The sequence below is a fragment of the Lissotriton vulgaris genome, chromosome 11 (genome assembly GCF_964263255.1).
Source record: "Lissotriton vulgaris chromosome 11, aLisVul1.2, whole genome shotgun sequence".
NCBI classification, from domain to species: Eukaryota; Metazoa; Chordata; class Amphibia; order Caudata; family Salamandridae; genus Lissotriton; species Lissotriton vulgaris.
In genome coordinates this window covers 653,454,452-653,468,475 of record NC_141699.1, presented here as the reverse complement: position 1 = coordinate 653,468,475, position 14,024 = coordinate 653,454,452, and the positions used below count along the sequence as shown (strand labels likewise).

Here is a 14,024-nt window from a genome sequence, read left to right as displayed (position 1 = left end):
CAAAGAAACAGTATTTACATAAATTAAAAAATCAGCTGTCACTTTAGAAGGAATACCATTTGGGAAGGAATCTAAAATAGAATTACAAAGAAATTGATATTTTAACAAATCTGATAATGGCAAATTGAATTTTGATTGGAGTTGAGTAAATGGAATAAATGCAGCATCCAAGAAAACATCTTTAAGATAAAAAATACCTTTAGCAATCCAGGAAGACCAAAAAGAGACATTCCTATTTAATTTGATTAAGGCGCTGTGCCATAGGGACAAATGCACCGTAGAAAGTAAAGGGGACTCAAAATTGGAGTCTAAATCAATAAATATTAATATCGATGATTTGATTATGGAAGAGGAATGTATAATCTTAGAGATAGGAGACATGGTTAACAAGGACAGTAAAGGAAAAGGTTTTTACAAGGGATGTCTCAATATGAAACCAGGTAGGAGGATTAACAATAGGTGAAATATTAAACCATAACAAACTTTGTTTTAGGATAAATGCCTTATGATACAAAAAGAAATCAGGTAGGGCAAAACCAACTTGGCATTTGGGAATCTTTAATTTTTTATAAGCAATACGGGGAGGCTTATTATTCCATAGAAATTTAGATAATAGTTTGTCAATATCTTTATAAAATTTGAGTGGAAATTGAGTTGGTATCATAGCAAGAGAATAAAATATTTTAGGGGCAATAGTCATTTTAATAGACTCCATTCTCCCCCACCAGGAAAGATGAAGGGAAGACCATTTTGAAGTTTTTTGCTTAATATACTCAAGAATGAACTCACAATTTAATTTCAATGTAGCATGGAGGGATGATGAAAATAATATTCCAAGGTATTTCAACTTACTCTTTTGCCAAACGATATCTGGTGAAGGTAACATATCAGGAGTACATAACATATTTAACGGAAAAAATCCAGTTTTACTAACATTTAATTTATAACCTGACACAGTGGAATACTTAGAAATAATATCAAGCAAAAATGGAACAGATGAAACAGGATTACTAATAAATAATAACACATCATCAGCATACGCCAAAGTTTTAACAGTAATATCAGTGATAGTGATACCATGAATGTTGTCACATTTACGAATGCAATTAAGAAATGGCTCTATTCCCAATAAAAATAAAAGAGGGGAGAGGGGACAACCCTGACGAGTTCCTCTGAAAAGGGAAAATTGGTTAGAAATCTGGCCATTAATAAACAATCGAGCAGTGGGAGCATAGTATAAAGCAGAAATCATACGAATAAAGGATGGTCCAAAATTAAAAGATAATAAAGTTTTAAATAAAAACTGCCGATGGATTTTATCAAAAGCTTTTTCTGCATCTAATGCCATAACACCAGCAGGGATAAGGCTAGTGGAGCTTTGTTCAATAATATGTAATAACGTTCTCGTATTGTTAGCAGAGTATCTATTTTTCATAAAACCAGATTGGTCAGGTGGATGATCGAGTGAAGGACAGGAGCTAACCTAGAGGCAATAATTTTAGCATATAATTTACAATCCTGGTTAATCAAAGAAATGGGACGGTAATTAGCAACAAGGGTAGGGTCTTTATCAGGTTTAGGAAGTACAAAAATTAATGCTTCAGAAAAAGAACCCGAAATGGTACCCGATGAAGAAAAATGAGAAAAAATCTGGTACAAATAAGGTAAAAGATGATGTTGAAACTCTTTATAAAATTCGGCAGGAATGCCATCAGGACCAGGGGATTTATTCTTTGGAAGCGATTTAATAGCAGAGAGGATTACATCATTAGTAATAGGTAAATCTAACCCAAGTTTATCAGAGGGAGAAATGTGAGGTAAATCAGAATGTTTTAAAAAGACATCAATTATAGACTCATCACAAAAATCTGGTTTATTATATAATGTGGAATAAAAATTAAAAAATTCTTGAACAATATCATTATGGGAAAGTGCAATTTTACCTTGAGGACCTTGAATGGAGGCAATCTGTGTTGTATCTCTTTTAATACGTAAATAATTAGCCAGAAGTCTACCAGACCTATTGGTGTTAAAGCGGAATTTAGCATTGGATTTAGAAAGTTGAACCCCAGCTCTTGTACTAAGAATAGTATTAAATTCATATCTTAGCTTTTGTAGCTTTAGTTTATATTGAGGATCACTAGACGTAATAAATAGACGTTCAAAACGAGCCATTTGTTTCTCTAAAGATTTAACATTAGAATTAAATTTCTTATTTTCATGAGCCTTAATAGAAATTGTAGTACCTCTGACATAGGCTTTAAATGCATCCCATTGATTAGTAATAGAGGTAGAGCCTTCCGGATTGAATTTAAAATAATCCTGAATTGCTTGGAACATTTTGGGTTTATGAGTGTCATTAAGGACAATATCAGTATTCATACGCCATCTTGATTGTTTAGTAAAAGAAGATGAAACAATTAAAACAAATTAAATCATTGCGTGGTCTGATATGTCAATGGTACCAATGGTAGGATTATTTGCAAATTGAATGAGGGAAGGGGAAAGTAAAAAATAGTCAATTCTGGAATGGGAATTATGAGGATTGGAGAAAAAGGAAAACTCTTTACCAGTTGGATAGTGCAATCTCCAAATATCAGGAAAGATACTACCAAAAATGCGTCATATTTTGTAAACAATTAAAGACCAACTTCCCCTCGTGCAATCTAGTAATGGGTTAAGATATAGGCATACAGAAATAAAGAACACAACTAAGATTCTGCACCACCTCTTTTGTTGCAGAATTGCTGCATAGCAGAATCAGCCTGTGCACCAAATAAATGAGTGCCATCCAAGGGCATATCAACCAATGTGTGTTGGACTGCCTCAGAGAACCCAGAAGTGCGCAACCAAGCGCAGCGACTTAACGCCACAGATGATGCCATAGCCCTAGCAACAGAATCTGTGGTGTCCATACCACAATAAATCAGAAGCTTGGCCGCCTACTGGCTATCACGTAACAAGGGAGGAAGTACGAGTGAAACGAGAAAGGACACAAGAAGTATTGGTAAATCTCAAAGCCAAACTGGTGGAGGTGAAAATTTGCCTGCCACAAGTATCCAGTCTTTTCGCCTCCCTGTCTGGAGGAGTAGGCAGAACAGAACCAATATTTTGAGCAGCCAAAACAGCCTGAACAACACGCTATGAGGAGTAGGATGTTTCATAAGACAGGCTGGGTGATCAAGGGCCGAACGATGCCATTGAGAAATAGAACGATCAATAGGAGGGCCCACTTCGGGTTTTGCTCTGGCCCCCAACAAGATGTCAAACAAAGCTTCGCAATAAGGAAGAACAGACTCCTATCAAGATTGACTTTGGTGCAAAATGTTCAATAAAGGGCCCCTGGATACAGCCACAGAAGCAAGTGGCATGTTCTAAACTTCAGCAACTCATTTTAACATGCCTGCAAACATGGAGATTACCTCTATAGCTAACCCATGAGAAGATAGAAGACCTGAGGCTGGAGTAGATTCCAACCACTTGCATTGCCCAGCTTAAAAACCCAACTGGTGTTCAAATTGGGTGGTTCTGATTGAGAAAAAAACACATCCTCTGCTTCACCCCCATATTCACCTGACCAATGAGGTGAAATCACAAGGAGGGTCCAAAAGTAGCCCAGAATAGACACCTGAGCTAGTGGGTTTCTCTAGGCACTGTATCCAATGTTGCACGACATCAAGCGTAGTCGTCATCAGTGCCGTCCGATGCCGCGCAGTGCCGAACAGGGAGTACATCGGTGGCGGGGACGGGCAGTGGTGTGCCGCTAATGACGTCGAGTGTTCGGAGCCAGGCTCAGAAGGCAGTAACTCTGAGAGGCTGTTCACCGGTGTCGAAAGGGAAATCCCACAGATGGCCTGACTGACACTGAGGGTGAACCTCTGGACGTTGTAACAGTCTCAGCCTCCTGCACCTCCTTGGGGCCTAAAGGTGCTCTAGGGTAAGGTGTAGACCCAAAAACCTTTTGAAGGGAATAATAATATTCCCTCATCTGGGTTAGCATTGTCCCAGATTCTGGATATGTTGGGAGGTGCCGGTACACTCTTTTCTCAACTCCGAAGGCGAAATACGAGATCAACGCGGCTTGGACCGCTTTTGTTGTGACTTACAACAAAACGAGGATAGAGAACAGCAACCCCCAAGAATGGCCCCTGGAGCGACCCCGTTGGCGTTCCCTGGAGTGGGACAGAAACAGAGGCCGACAAGACATCTTGGAGGGCTGCGTCACCACCAACAGCTTCATCCTCCACTCCTTAAGCCGATACAGTTGACAGGAGTTACACGACGCCGAATCATGATGTTTACCCAGGCACCACTGGGGGTCCGTGACCAACAACTGCCAACCACAGAACCCACAAGCCTTAAAAGCTGAGGGCATGAAAAAGGCGCACTGTTTACCTAGACAAAAACGCCGAAGTTGGCCAAAATGGCTAGCGGTACCACTTCTCTGGATCCGCGTGGAAGCGCGGGAAAGAAGAAACTGATTTCAGCGGGCGTCTTTTTATGGACTCTGTTGATATCACTGGTACGGAAGATGTTGTCACGGTGTCGCACTACTCAATCTACCGATGCACAGAGTTGCTGCTGCTGAAAGATTTCAGGATCCAGTCTGGCGCCTGGAGGGAATTCAAAAGTTAAGGAATCTGTGGTTAGATGGTATTGTTGGTGGTATTGGTATTGGTGGTGGTAGTATTCGTGGTGGTGGTGTTATTGGTGGGATTTGTGATGGTATTGGTGGTAAAGGTGGCGGTGGTATTGGCAGTGATATTGGTATTGGCGTGGTATTGGCGGTGCAGGTATTGGTGGTGGTGGAATTGGTGGTGGTGGAATTGGTGGTGGTGGTATTGGTGGTGGTGGTATTGGTAGTGGTGGTGGTGGTATTGGGGTTGGTGTTATTGGTGCTGGTGGTATTGGTGGTGAAATTGGTGGAGGTGGAATTGGTGGTGGTCGTATTGGAGTTGGTGGTATTGATGGTGGTGTTGTTAATAAAACAGGCTTTTAAAAACAACCTGTCACTTCGAAGCTTCGGATTTGGGAAGAGATTTATTCAATGGGTTTAATGTATCTATCACTCCCCTCTGGCTTTTGTTAGAATGAATGGGGTTTCCTCGACACCCTTCTCTATTGAGAGGGGCACGAGGCAGGGGTGTCCATTCTCGCCCCTCCTCTTTGCCCTATATAAGGATTCCTTGGCCCAGAGGATCCGAGACCACCCACAAACTCAGGGCCTCCGATTTGGAGTCAATATCCATAAAATAAGCCTCTAAGCGGACAATGTGATCCTATCTCTCTCAGACCCCCTCACGTCCTTGCCCGCTCTCTTGACTGAACTGGAGTCCTTTGAGAGGGTCTTGGGATTTAACGTAAACCTCAGCAAGTCCAGGGCCCTTAACCTTTCCTATCCCCAAGAACATGTAGAACTCTTTCAGGAGAGATTCACGTTGCAATGGGCCAACCAACCAATAACTTACTTGGGCATCCTTCTGGCTCCTACACTGTCGCAAACGATTGGGCTGAATTATTCGGTACTGGTGGAACAGACGGCGAGGGCTCTGGACGAATGGTCGAGGCTAAAGTTAGCCTGGTTCGGGCGCATAGCAGCGGTGAAAATTACGGTGCTACCACAGATTTTATTTCTATTTCAGACCCTGCCCATGATGCCCTCCGCTCCCCAAAGCTTTGCGAGCCCTGCAACTGGCCATAAACAAATTTGTATGGGGGAAGGTGAAGGTGCGACTAGCCTTGTCACAATTGGTACAGCCCAAGAGAGACGGTGGCGTGAGTCTTCTGCTGGTCCATAGATATCTCCAGGCCTCCCACCTTCGATATATTTTAGAATGGAACTGCCCTCTTGCCGGAAAGCACTGGGCCTTCATGGACCAAGCTGTGGCTGGAGCGAATATCTGGAGGGAGGTGTGACTTCGACGTAAACTGAGGGCATGGTGCCTTTACTCTTCACCGGTTATGGCAGCGACACTAAAGGTTTGGGACGCTGTGGCGCTCAGCAAGGGGCTCGGGACCTTCCCCTCGCCGATGACTCCGAAAGTGGACAACCCGGATTTCCCTCCGGGTTGTAAACTATTAGGTTCACTGTTCGACAAGAAGGGCTTACTTCCCTTTGCCCAAGTGTTCATGACTATGATCTACCCGAATCCAATTGGATTCTACTATCTGCAATTACGGCACTGTGTAACCTCGTTGGCCTACCTGCAGCAAGTTTCTCGTCAACTCACCCCCTTCGAGAAATTCCTAATGAGTAGGAAAGATGATAAGCACTTGATTTCAAAGCTCTACACCTTGCTTGCCACTGGACAGGGAGGGGGGAGCGCAAAAGACCAACTGCGCTGGGAGGAGGAGCTGGGGAGGGCCCTCTCGGACAAAGAATGGGTGAACATACACTACAGAGTGCACCACACAGCTTACAACACCTCTGGAGACAAATCTTCATACAAGGTCACATCTTACTGGTTACCTTACCCCGGCCCGCATTCATCGCTGGGATGCAAATCACACTGACAAATGCTGGGGGGCTGCAGACTGACAGGCTCCCTGGTGCACCTGCTCTGGCATTGCCCGATACTGGAGCGCTTTTGGGAGGGGTTGCAGAACGACATAGATGCTGCCTTTGAGACTGAGACACCACGCTTCCCGGAGTATACACTACTAGGTCTTTCAAATGCGCCGACGTTTCCCCTGTGCTCCGTGCGGGGTAGGCAAATGGCTTTGGCGTTACTGGCAGTGCGACAAGTGATCATGGCGAACTAGGGCTCTTCAACGGTGCCGAATCATACAGCGTGGCTACACAGACTTTGGCTGACTCTTGCCATGGAACACCTTTCTCTGGTGCAAGACCACAAGAGAGAAACTGTAGTGTAGTTCCTATTTTCCCTATAGGCTCTGGGCATTGGAATAACATAAACAGCAGTGTAGACGTAGGACTGCGGTCTTCTAGGTCTCTACTGACTATGTTAGACTTAATTTAGGTTTGCGCCAGTTAGCTCAGAGGTCACTGGAAACTTTCTTGACTGAATAGGAAGTGATTAGCTTCCCTGGCTCAGACAAGAAGGGATTCAGCTTCCGACAACCGCATAAACATGACAACTTTGCTCCTCAGAATAAGAGTCAATCTCTAGAGTTGTGTGAAACAATAGACAGCTATTTCACTCAGTCAGTTGTGCAGATATAATTTCACCAGGGTGCAGAGAATAGAGAGATGGGCGTTTTCAATAAAAGATATTATTTATTGAGCAGTCTTCTTTCTCATGCAAGAGAAATGAATTGCCACAATTGCAAGACTTGTTATTATGAAAAGTGCGTACAGTAAAAGGAGTATTACGAAATAATGCTGTAAAAGCATTGATATGGTTTTTTAGCCATAAGATAGTTAAAATGAATAAAATATATACATTCATATATACATTGGCTAACGACCTCAACTGGTGCTTCTAACTACGCCTACCCCGGTGTACCTGACCTAAGCCTAATACATGGGAGGGAGTAAGTAGCAGTTTAAGTTAAGTTGGTTTTGCCAAGAGTTTGATTCAAGAATTCTCTCTAAGGGTTTAGTCAGCACCGTACCTCTGGAATAGAATGTAGGAGGTCTGGTATCTCCCTCTCAGGACCCGATATTCCAGTCACCCGCAAGGGTAGGCTGGAAACGCCGGAGCTGGATTTTCTCAGCAGGAGAAAAGACAGCGTCTTTCTCAGCGTGTCAAGGAGGAGGGGCAGCGTCCGTGGGCTTCTCGCATCTGCTGGGCTCTCTGCAAGGGGACAGCTGTTCTGCTCCTGTGTTCACCACCACAGTGTGCTTGCTTAAGGCAACGTTGGTATATTTATACCTGAAAGGTGCTGAGTTTGACGTAAGTTTTTGGACATAAGACATCAATAAAGATGTCACTAAGAACTGGTCGTTCTTACAGTGCTCGCAGGAGTTCTATTACTAATCAAAACAAAGCAAGCGGGGCTTTCCCAGGTTGCTGGGGGTTTGGTATGTCGAAAGAACTCGGTGTGCTATCTAGGAATCTAAGGAAGTGGCTTCTGCTGTGTCATGGACTGTCATGGACTGCAGAGGCGAGTTACTGAAATATGGCTCTGATTATTATGCCATTTATAGGGATATGTATTGATTATAGCCGTATAGGGGCATGAGGTCACAATATTGATCGGGGTCCTAGATAAAACACATCACCCACTCCACGAATTTATGTCCATCAATTACTAAAAACTTAAGCAATAAGATGCACGTGTATTCCTACCCACCCCAAAATACATTTTGCATTTGAAATGGTTTACATGAAATACATAAAAATGATAATAAGTACTGTACGTTTTTAAGCAGAGTAATCATTCAAAAAATCTTGCATATATATTCAGTTGAACGATTTTGCGAAAAATTACACATGAAACGTCTCTCAATACAGAAAAGAAGGGCGAGACTATTTCATCACATATAAATACAATTGCTATAAAATGTGCTAGAGGCTGAGGTAAAATTTTGTCTCTAGATCTACTAAAAATAGAAGCTCTGTTCTTTATGAATAGTTCTACTTTAAGCAAAGTACGTGTGCCAGAAAAAAGGTAAATATTTTGGAAAAAATAATTTCATGGTGAGCGGGGCAAAAATAGTTCCAAACACTTTTCAGTAGCTTTTGTTTATCAAAGCCGAAGGCCGAATTCAGAGTTCATGAGAACGCTGTGGGCCGGTTTGTTTTCCAAAAAGTTATTGTTTCTGTTCAGGGGAGAACATCATTTCAGACAGGCTCGCAAAGAATTGGTCTACATATTCAGGTGACAGTTCGACCAAGTTCGATAATGCTGTAACTTGGAAGTTGTGGGACTGATTGCTATCATCGATTTCAGGATCAGCAATGCTCACAGAAGGTCGTACCTGGGTGATGTTGCTTTCATTTTTTGCTTCACTGCCACCACCTAATCGTAGCGCAGGAGTCTCAACGAATGCCGTCATCGGGATTGGTAACCGCTGGGGACAACACGATGCGTGAGTTGTTACTGGACTTAGCAAAGTATCGACATCCATTGGTACTGCTGATTGTAGTGCAAGACAGGTGTCTAACACGCATTCCTCTCCGCATAGCATACATCGAAGCACAGGTAAGATGCAGGTCTGCCATATAGATCTGAATGAAAGAAAGCAGGTCATATTCAGATCTCTTAGCCGGGCTAGTCCAAGGACTTTAGGAATGCGGTCCCGGTAGCGTATTGCTAGGATCGTTTCTTCCATCCTTGCCGAAGTCATGTCTGAGTTTTGGTTTGCCATATCGGAGCAGGAGGGTCAAAAATGAAATACCTGCTACGAGTCCCAAAAGTAGTGGTAGGCCACCAAAGACCGAATGGACAAAATTGGGAAAGATGCCCAGGACTGCTTCGAATGGTGTTAACAGTCCCGAAAAATTTTTCTTAAATACATTCGAGATACCACTGGCATTCGACATATTTAGGATTTGGCTGAGCATTTCTGTGAAATGCACCGGGCAATTTGTTGATAAAAGTGTATGTATCTCTGCAGTTGTCCTTGCAACTTGGAGATCTGTTGTCTGCAAAAGCACAGACTTCATTCTGCTTAAAGTATCAATTCGTATAGAAGAGATATTCAAAGGAGGCCAAATCGGAGCCACTGAGTCTCCAGGGCCATTAGGATACAATGCTTGCATACAGCAAGTGGCCATGGAGCAGACGCTAAAGAGATATGCTTTCCCTGGCACCAAGCCACAACAGCTGTGATCCGTTATTAGAACATAACTCCCATTAGAAAGTTGCCTAAAGAATGGCTCTATCTGTGTTGCAGGTGTGCAGTGCTGGTGGCATGAAAGGTTATTCGAAGTACCCTCACAGGCCCCATGCAAGTTAATACCTTGGCACAAAAGTATACCCCTTAGTGAATGTTTACACTCATTACCACTGAGAAATACATTTTTGTTGTTGTCACTGTAACATGTATGTGTATAAGATAATTTCCATGATGACTTAATGTATCCTTTACCCAACCTTTCATACTGGCCTGTCTCTCAATACAGAAAAGAAGGGCGAGACTATTTCATCACATATAAATACAATTGCTGTAAAATGTGCTAGAGGCTGAGGTAAAATTTTGTCTCTAGATCTACTAAAAATAGAAGCTCTGTTCTTTATGAATAGTTCTACTTTAAGCAAAGTACGTGTGCCAGAAAAAAGGTAAATATTTTGGAAAAAATAATTTCATGGTGAGCGGGACAAAAATAGTTCCAAACACTTTTCAGTAGCTTTTGTTTATCAAAGCCGTACGCCGAATTCAGAGTTCATGAGAACGCTGTGTGCCGGATTGTTTTCCAAAAAGTTATTGTTCCTGTTCAGGGGAGAACATCATTTCAGACAGGCTCGCAAAGAATTGGTCTACATATTCAGGTGACAGTTCGACCAAGTTCGACAATGCTGTAACGTGGCAGTTGTGAGAATGATTGCTATCATCGATTTCAGGATCAGCAATGCTCACAGAAGGTCGTACCTGGGTGATGTTGCTTTCATTTCTTGCTTCACTGCCACCACCTAATCGTAGCGCAGGAGTCTCAACGAATGCCGTCATCGGCATTGGTAACCGCTGGGGACAACACGATGCGTGAGCCGTTACTGGACTTAGCAAAGTATCGACATCCATTGGTACTGCTGATTGTAGTGCAAGACAGGTGTCTAACACGCATTCCTCTCCGCATAGCATAAATCGAAGCACAGGTAAGATGCAGGTCTGCCATATAGGTCTGAATGAAAGAAACCAGGTCAATTCAGATCTCTTAGCCGGGCTAGTCCAAGGACTTTAGTTATGCGGTCCCGGTAGCGTATTGCTAGGATCGTTTCTTCCATCCTTGCCGAAGTCATGTCTGAGTTTTGGTTTGCCATATCGGAGCAGGAGGGTCAAAAATAAAATACCTGCTACGAGTCCCAAAAGTAGTGGTAGGCCACCAAAGACCGAATGGACAAAATTGGGAAAGATGCCCAGGACTGCTTCGAATGGTGTTAACAGTCCCGAAACAATTTTCTTAAATACATTCGAGATACCATTGGCATTCGACATATTTAGGATTTGGCTGAGCATTTCTGTGAAATGCACCGGGCAATTTGTTGATAAAAGTGTATGTATCTCTGCAGTTGTCCTTGCAACTTGGAGATCATACGTCTCTTTTGATGACGTGATGGGCACTGTTGTCTGCAAAAGCACAGACTTCATTCTGCTTAAAGTATCAATTCGTATAGAAGAGATATTCAAAGGAGGCCAAATCGGAGCCACTGAGTCTCCAGGGCCATTAGGATACAATGCTTGCATACAGCAAGTGACCATGGCGCAGACGCTAAAGAGATATGCTTTCCCTGGCACCAAGCCACAACAGCTGTGATCCGTTATTAGAACGTAACTCCCATTAGAAAAATTGCCTAAAGAATGGCTCTATCTGTGTTGCAGGTGTGCCGTGCTGGTGGCATGAAAGGTTATTTGAAGTACCCTCACAGGCCCCATGCAAGTTAATACCTTGGCACAAAAGTATACCGCTTAGTGATTGTTTACACTCATTACCACTAAGAAATACATTTTTGTTGTTGTCACTGTAACATGTATGTGTATAAGGTAATTTCCATGATGACTTAATGTATCCTTTACCCAACCTTTCATACTGGCCTGCCGGTATATACTCAAGGCAAATTTTTAAACTGGAAAGTTGTTATCGGAATTGTGATAATCCTGTGTATTATCAATTCGATGACAGGTCTTTCTGACATTGCCAATGGTAATCTCTCAAGTTTTTCGATGCTCAGGATTGTATAGTCTGCTCCTTTCTGTGTCAAACTGATTTGTTTATCAGTAAGGTTAAAGATAGAGAACAATGACGTTGTGTTGATTAAACGCCATGGCACATAGCCTGAACTGAGATTTTGCAACGTCCAGCCTAGCTGTACAATAAAACGCAATTGGGACTGGCCATGTTGTAACATTAGCATGTCTTGGTCTATTATATCAATAGCAGATGATACAATACTGTCCAGTGAATATATTCTGGAAGACAGAGTCATTAACCCATTGTCCATAACAGAAAGTGATTTTTCCAAATTAATACGATCAATTTCTCGTATTTTCTCTGCTGTTTCAATTTGAGTCTCTTTCTTTTCTTTACTGGCCGCTGTGAAACGTTTTTGACACTGTTTGCGAGGTCCCATTATAAAATCTCGCAAGTCAGCATCATCTTTAAGTAAAGACAAGTGTTGCTTAATTTGTGCCAGTGTGGATGTTTGTAGCCATTCAAGGCATAGTTTCCCTACACTGTATGTTGTTACTATCCCTGGATGTTGTCTCTGGGAGTATCTAGGGTCTGGTCTGGTCATTTTTAACCCCTGTATTTTGTTCAGGAATCTGTCTTGACAGTTATTCATGTCTGTAGGCCAGATTAACCACTTTTCCCAATCTGGATGTGTTCTGTTTTCATTTAAGATATGGAATACGTCTATTTCAATATCTGTGGTTGCATTATCAGGTATTGGCTTTGGAATAGACGGTTTGTTAAGGTCTTTAATCTTGGCTAGACCAAGACAGGTTGTTTGTTGAATTGTGTCATTCAAAAACATTATTTGTTCTGGGATCATGCAGGCTCGAAATACTGCTTCTAGGCCTTGTACCTGCCAATCTTTTGTACCCCAGATGGTTTTTGTTTCAATGTCATTCTTCCAGAAATCAAAACCAAATGTAATAATTTTTAAATAAAATGCTTCTGAATATATCAATTTAGTATTTGTCAGCATGGTTTTTGTCCCTGTTTTATCTAGCAGTTTATAATAACATGTTTCTGCATTACTTGTGTTAAACCCTGAGAAGTATTGTAATTTCTCATAGAATGTTTTTGAACTGCTTTTAGGTGGAGTAGCACAATGTTCCCATTGGTTATATCTAAAAACATTTCTAGGTTGAGCTTATTTATTTAAATAGTGGTCTGTATAATGGGTAAAACAGTACATCTGTTCATAATTAGATGAACCTTGCAAATAATCATGTTCTGTAAATTTTGCTGACAAAACTAAATCCGACATCATATTATTTATACTTTCAAAATCCCAATCATCAGAGAATGTACTTAGTTTTACAAAGCCACTTAATGAAACCTTAAACTGATGAGGATATTTCAAGAGCTCGACCGGGCCATATATTTCGTAGTCAGTTTTGTCCCAAACTACCCCGCCGGGTATTGGAAAGGCTGTGACATTCACTGATGATAGTTCTCTTTTCTCGATGTGAGATGATTTGTGAGGTTTCAGAACTAGGTTGATGTTCTGACTTGCTGTGTCCATTGTACTGTAATACATTTTCCTAAAATTAAAACTAAAATTAGGCATAGTAGGAGTATAAGTACCCCTGATACAATCCAATGCTCAATCAATGGTGCATTTAGATATGCTTCTGTGAGTTGATGAAAGAGTTCTGTTGCTTTTTCTTTAAAAGTCTTTGTTGCTGGCGTCACTTCAGGTTCGCTTTGATCTTCAGAAAAATTATCGAAATTGATGAAGTAGCCAGATGCAGTTCTGTCGATTGTTGGAATTGTTTTCTCAATTTGCCTTTCATTAGCACATTCTGATGCTACATCATTGTAGACTGGTGTTTCATGACAAACTGTTTCAATTTGGGTTCAAGAGGCACAAGTTCCATGGCATTTCTGCATAGTCCTTTTTTATTCACTGCAGGTTTATCAAATGTGATTAGTCTTTCAGTTTGAACCTCTTGGATACTTGCAAATTTGGGTATTCTGTTACTTCTTGGGAGTCCACTGGGCCTACTATTTATTATAGGCCACATGATTGTGGTTTTACCAGGTCGATGGATACAACTCGGTTCTCCTTTTTACCAGCAAGGGGCGGTAGTACTACTGATCTTGTTCCGTTAATTCCTAAGACAGGTACTGCTTTTCTGTAAGAAGGCCCAAATTCCTTCTTCATCGCTATTTTCTCTCTGACCAGATCCCCAATCTTTGGAATCCAGACAGGTCTTGCTGGGACAGGTG

The 14,024-nt window shown here is 41.9% G+C and overlaps 1 protein-coding gene across 1 annotated transcript in view; it reads right to left on the bottom strand.

Moving 5' to 3' along the window:
* Positions 1-14,024, bottom strand: part of LOC147683289 (uncharacterized) — a 1,765,034-nt gene that overhangs the window by 684,434 nt on the left and 1,066,576 nt on the right. The gene's annotated exons all lie outside the window — the stretch shown is intronic.